The sequence below is a fragment of the Amblyomma americanum genome, chromosome 3 (genome assembly GCF_052857255.1).
Source record: "Amblyomma americanum isolate KBUSLIRL-KWMA chromosome 3, ASM5285725v1, whole genome shotgun sequence".
Classification (NCBI taxonomy): Eukaryota; Metazoa; Arthropoda; class Arachnida; order Ixodida; family Ixodidae; genus Amblyomma; species Amblyomma americanum.
The window spans coordinates 112,365,167-112,372,255 of NC_135499.1; positions in this window are offsets into that span (position 1 = coordinate 112,365,167).

Sequence of the window (7,089 nt, forward strand, 5' to 3'; positions counted from 1 at the left end):
GGTCAGTAATAATGGCAGGTATCAAAGTGTTACAATAGAATTGCCGCTCCGCATTGTCTTCTCTTCCAGATCAAGAATTACTTATTCGCAAACATAACCCTGATATTGTGATTTTACAAGACATGCGATTATCACCTTATAAATCATTTTCAATGAATAACTTCCGACTTTTCAGGTCAGATAGAAATGTTGGCAGGGGAGGTGGATTGGTAACCATGCTATCTCAACATATATGCCATCAGGCATCCACCTCTAAGAAAATTCTTCTCCCTGACTGTGAGCTTATAGCGATAAAAATTTTATTTCCGCATTGTGCCAATGTCACAATTGGTAATGTCTATTTTCCTTTAGGTGTACACAGGACAGACTGTTTAGACAGCTTGGTGACTGGCACAGGTAGTGCAGTCATCGCAGGAGATTTTAATTCACACCATAGTGACTGGTGAAGTCGTACTCCTTCCTGCGGCCAGCTTCTCTGGTCGTGGCTGTCTGCATATTCTGTACGCTGCTGCAATTCCAGAGAAACAACCTTTGTACGAGGGGTTGTTGGCTCAGCCATTGAATTAACGTTATCAGCTGGTAGGCTGGAGGTGACTGATTGGTTGACAGAGGATTAAGGTACATCTAGTAACCACTTTCCTATAACTTTCACTATCCGGTTATCTCCGCTCAAAACTAGTTTTGTAACCCATAAATTTGTCAACCACAATATTTATAAAAATCTGATGTCCGCCTCATTTACCTTTATAGTTAGTACAACCCGGGATGACCGAGCTGAGCCAACGGTTTCATTATTGCAAAATGCAGTAGAACACTCAATATGCACTGTGCCCACAGCAGCCTCTAATAAATCGCCGTCTCCTTGGTGTACAGAAGGATGTGAAAAGGACTATTGTCGCAGAAAAGCGGTCTGGAAGAGGCTATCCTGCAACCAGAGGCCTGCTAATTGGTTAAATTACAAATTATTTTCTGCATTTTTCAAAATAACAGTTGCACAGGCCAAAGAGTAGTATAGCCAAAGTTTAAGCCCATATCATTCAAATCCTCGTAATCGGAAGGCCCTGTATAAATTCGTGGAACTAACAAGAGTTATCCAGTCCCTCACCTCACTACTTAAACAGTGTTATCTTTATAAAAGGCTCAGAAAACCCTGCAGCGTATTGTTCAGGGAATGGCGTTACGTTTCCAGACGCAGAGACACGTCTTTTTGTGCACAATCCCACCTTTTTCGGATTATACCGAGGTTGACGCATCAGAGCTCCTCTCAGTCCTGGCAATGTTGCGTCCTTCAGCTCCTGGACAAGATGGTGTCACTGTTGGAATGATTAAAATTTAGGCCAGGATTTTATGAGCAACCTTTTAGATATCTTCAACGCTTCTTTGGAAAATGCACGGATTCCAAACATTTAGAAGACATCGAAAATTATTTTATTGATGAAAGATGCAGGGAAACGATAAGTTTTAGATAATTCTGTAGGAAAGCAGCGCAAAAAAAACAGCGGACCAGAAAGACAGACAGACTCGATTGTTGCGGAGTCTGTCTGTCTGTTTTTCTTTTCTTGTGTATTTTTGCGCTGTTTTCCTACAGAATGTATCACCAACTTGCCCAACCATACACCTTGATGTTTTACACAGTATTCGGCCAATTGCGCAAAATTCAAATTTAGTCAAATTATTAGAAATGATAGTGCACAGTCGCCTCACAAAACGTATTCATGACGTCAACGGTCTGAGCTCAGGCCAGATTGGCTTTCGTCGCGAATGCCCTATATGGTCCGCGCATGTGGATCTGGAGAGTAAAATCCGGCTCTCGCTACGCAGAAGAGAAGCTTCAGCTTTGGTGACTCTTGATGTAGCAAAGGCCTATGACAGTGTAGAACATACAATTTTACTTAACAGACTTGCTCAGTTACATCCTGCAACCTACATTTATGCGTGGATATCTGAATTTCTGAAGGACAGATACTTATACTGCACAGAGGGAACCTTATGTTAAATACATATTATCAATCAAGAGGTGTGCTGCAAGGATCGGGGCTATCCCCGCTGCTTTTTAATATTTTAGTCAGTGGCATCCCCATTCGTCCTGATATCACAGTTTTTGTGTATGTAGATTACAGCTTTTTTGCCCCGGCCAGACATATTCTTTCCCTTTACCAGATTCTGCAGGGATATTTGGATGCTCTTGGAGTTTGACTGCATTCTATTAATTTATCCCTGAATGTTGACAAATGCGGCGTTTTGGAATTTACTCCAGACACGCCTTTGCACATTTCATTAGTCCATCGACCTAACCGGATGCCACAAGTGGAATCCGTTAAATACCTAGGTTTTACTTAATTATCAGCCAGGATTAGATTGGAGCCTTCATTATAAAGAACAATGTGTTTAAAGGAGAACGCGCTTTAGGCCGGTTGACAAGATTCGCCAATAAAAAGTTTGGGATGCGCCGCGGCTCATTTTTGTTACTATACAAAGCCTATGTAAAACTTATACTTGAATTTGGTTGCATTCTGTTCTCTTGTAGCGCAAACTACAAGATCCAACCGTTTATCTTACCGACAAGGCACGCTCTACGTCTCTGCCTTGGCCTCACAAAATCAATTTCAAACACCATGCTTTATCTGGATGCCCGTATCCCTCAACTAAATTCCTGCTTTCAAATACTCACAGTGGGAACTTTCCTGAGGTCGTTGGACCCGGTGACTGATGTTAGTACTCCTATTTTTGTGTCTCAGCCGGCCTTACTCTTTTCTCATCATTGGCCACGGTGTCACATGCCACAAATTCTGTCCACTCAGAACCTTTTAACACCGATTGATGTTGATCTCTGTTCTTTGCAGGGGGCTGATGACACGCCGGCAGCAGTGGAATTCCATTTTGACCACATCTTCCCATCTCATGCGAAACACATGCCCGCAAACATTTTAAACGGTCTTCTGTCTGATCATATCGAGCAGTACCCCCATCACGCGGCGGTTTCTACCGATGCCTCCGTCAGCTGCCAAAAAGCTGCAGTTGGCATCTTGTCGCAGGATTTGGCATAGAGCTATTCTGTCTGCATCCCAGATTATATTCCTATATTCTTTGCGGAATTTTTGGCGCTTGGAATGGCCCTTCACAAAATTCCATGCCATGTGTCTCATGTTATTATTCTCGCTGATTGTTTGTCGGTGTTAGGATTCCATGACACTTCACAAGACTTTTTTGCGCCGTATCCTGCGATTTTTTGTCCCATGCACTTTGAAGGTGGTCCGTTTTGTCTGGGTCCCTAGCCATGCTGGTATTCATTCAAATGAGGTGGCTGATTACTTAGCAAGGTCGGCTCTTGAAGGGTCAGTGACAAATCCCGTTCCGAATTTCAGCCTGCTGGCGATTTCCAGGTTTCAGCGGTTCCTACATATATCAGCCAGGTTACGAGATCCCTTACTAAGTACCACTGACTATCAGCACTTAGCATATACTTGGAACGTCCGTACGTGTAAATCCAGGCTGTGTGAGGTAACAATGACGCGGTTGCGGTGCAGGATTACAGGTTTGAATTTATATATATGCAGGTGTGGTTTGACACCGACGAACCTATGTGACGCATGTGCGAAAGTTGAATCTTTAGATCATTTTCTCCTCTACGGTCCAAAGTTCGCACCTGAGATAAAGGTTTACCTGAAGGACCCTCTCCGCAGGTTAGGGCTCCCGTTTCCTCTGCCAGTGTTATTATCGTTGGGTGCGAGCGCCAAAGAATTTGCATTGGGTTAAATTTTGTGGGATTCTCTATGATTACATAACTGCAGATATGTTGATTTGCGGACGTAATCTTGACGTAATTTTGTCGTAATCTTCTATGGAAATTTTCTTCTTTTTGACACTACACCTTCGCCAATCACCTCATGTGGGTACGTGCCATGTTTTAAGAGGTAAAAGAAGAAGATGAATCGCAGGTCGGCGACGCCATCATCCCGGCGTCGACAGTATGCTGCGCTGGTAACTCTAGACATCTCGAAAGCATATGACAGTGTCGAACATGGGCCTCTGATGTACAGACTACGGGCTCTGGGCTTGCCAAGTTATTTTGTGGAATGGGTGTCAGCTTTCCTGGCTGACAGAGAATTTTATTGTTGTCAACGCGGAGTTTCTAATGAAAATTTCATCAATCTAGAGGTGTGCCTCAAGGTGCAGTTCTCTCCCCTGATCTATACAACCTCTTACTCAGTTCGATTCCTACTTCCCCTGACGTGACTACGTACGTGTATGCAGACGATATAGCTTTCTTTGCTGCTGCGAGTGATTTACATTCTGTGTATATGGTTTTACAGTCATACTTAAATTACCTTGACCGATGGTTATCTGAATTACACTTAAGTCTTAATGTAAGCAAGTGCGCTTTGTTACCTTTTCCGGTTACTCAACAGGTACACATTTCATTGTCTTATCGTCATCACGTCATTCCTCAGGTATGTTCCCTAAAGTATCTCGGGGTAACTTATGACTCCTCTCTCTTTCTTGGCGGTCACATATAGATCAGGTTGCTGCGAAAAGGATTCGGGCGGTAGGCCTTCTGCGAAGGATGAGTAGCCCTCGCTGCGGTATGCGCAGACATGCTCTTCTGCTGATTTACAAAATGTATATCCGGCCAATCTTGAAATTCGGTTGCGTTTTGTTTTCTGGAGCAGCTGCATACAAACTGCGCCCACTTCTGCTCTTAGAGCGAGAAGCTCTGCGCCTGTGTTTGGGTCTCCCTAAATACGTGGCAAACAATGTTTTGTATCTGGAAGCGCGGGTGCCGTCTCTTACTGCAAGGTTTCGCTTTTGACAGAACAAACGTTTTTAAAGTTTTGCGACTCGGAGCAGCATGCATCCGAGTTGATCTTCCTAGGGCAGCGAGCGGAGTTCTTGGGTGTCGGATGGCCTCGCCTTCAAACTCCCCAAATCTGTTTCGTTGAATCTTTGCTGGGCCCACTCAACGTGCGAATACCTGAAATTGTTCCGGTGCGGTCATCCCCGCAACTGTGTCTATCATCTACGATGACATTTATCCATGTAGTGCAAAATTACTGCCTTTCTCATGGTTGAATGGTATGTTGCATGGTTATTTGTCGACCTTCAGCTCACATATTGCAATTGCGACTGATGGCTCGGTGTGTACAGAAAAGGCAGGTGTAGGTATTTACTCCCAGTCCCTTGCCTGGTCTCTTTCTCTCCGTCTCCAAGATTTCACTCCTATCTATCTGGCTGAGTTTCTAGCAGTGGTTCTCGCTCTGCACAAGGTACCAATTTCTTTATCAGCAGTAATAATAATTACGGACTCGTTTTCTTTATGCACTTCCCTCTCGGCGTCCTCTGAATCACAGCTCTTTCGGATATTAAAATTCCTGATCCCTCCACAAATCACATCAATTCGATTTCTTTGGGTTCCTGGGCACAGGGGTCTTCGATTAAATGAATGAGCTGATGCTTTAGCGAAGGCAGCCCTGAGTGGACCGATTGTTGACCCGCTTCCAACAACTGCTTACATCACGGCGGCACGCTTTCGACGGTACACTGTAATGAACGAATTGGGCGCATCAGCGCTTACTTCTTTGGACGACTTCCAGCACCTACTGTTCCCTTGGAGAAGCTCAGTCTGGCGATCGCGCAATCTGGAAGTTTCCTTCACGAGGCTTCGTTGCCGGGTGCCGCAACTAAATTTTTACCTCTACAGGCTTGGTCTGGCGATCTCCCCATTGTGTCCGTATTGTGCGGAGCCGGAAACAATAGAGCACTTTCTTCTTTTTTCCCGTCGCTACTGATCGATTAGGAGACGACTATTAGAAGTTCCAATGCAGAATATCAGTTTGCGCCTGTCTTCTGCGGTTGTTATGTCTCTTGGCGCTTCTATGCTTGGCCATGCCAATGGGAATGTTTGCTCTGCCGTTCAAAATTATCTCCTAGAATCAAAACGTCTACCATCATGAGCTTTCGTCCTGCCCATCCTATTATCAGCTTCTGTATTGCGGTTTTTACAACCACTTATAGTAATCCCTACCCGTTCTTTGCCTTAATTTTAGTTTGTATAACCCCCCTAACCACCTGCAACCACCTCGGCTACGGAAACTGTGCGATCCAAATTTTGGTAGGTCATCCCATGCTTGCCACATGCAACTGGTGATTTAAATAGTCACCTCCTGGTTATGGCCAATCCCCTTTGTGGGTATGTGCCATTGTGCGAGGACAACAACAACAACAACAACAACAACAACAAGAACAACAACAACAACCCGTATGGAAGACAGAAGCTCGTCTACGCGTCGCTGGCCCGACCGATCAGGAGGCAGTCCAGCAGGGTTCGCTGCAGGCTCAAGGCGGAAGAGGTCCTGCGGTGGCCGCGGCAAATCGGAAGCAGAAGGCCACCTCCCGTCAAGTGTCTCCACTGCGACCACCACGGAAGACTCATGCTTCCAGAAACCAGTTGAGCAGGGCAAGCGGCGCGGTGGGTTTCCAGTGTTCTGACATTGATCGTAAAGCAAAACTTAACATATTTAGAAATTGACGGCCGTAGATTTCTCAATATCTCTAAAGGTACATAATTGGAGTTGCCCTTCAAGATGTGTCGCGTTGTCATTAATTGCCTTCAACTTGAAATTATTCACGTGATGCCCAGCGTGCGGGTGGCTGCTTGAGAAAGCTATTTTAGGCTTCCTTCTTTCCTACTCTTCACTCAAACCGCGTCGGCAGAAAGGCCTGTTATCTGCACCGTTATTCGCCAGAAGGTTTTCAACGGAGATCAGTTCAGCTGGGTGACACTTTCACGCCCTTTAAATTTGTAGTGTAACTTGTCCTGACGAGAAAACTACCAGTTTTGTCTATCTCCAGCGGGCTGAGAGTGAGATTTTAGATTTATTCACACTTCCTTTCATTACGAAGATTAAGCACTCGATGCAGTGGCTGGTTGGCTTAAACAATGAGTTCTTGAGCATTTCAAAGTTTCGGGCCCTGCGTCAAGATCTGCGTGCGTCCGCAGGTAATTCAGAAGCGATAGGCGAGGAATGTTTCGTGCCACAGCGTTTTGCATGCCACAGCAAACCGATATAAAAGCCCGAGGTGGTGGCACTG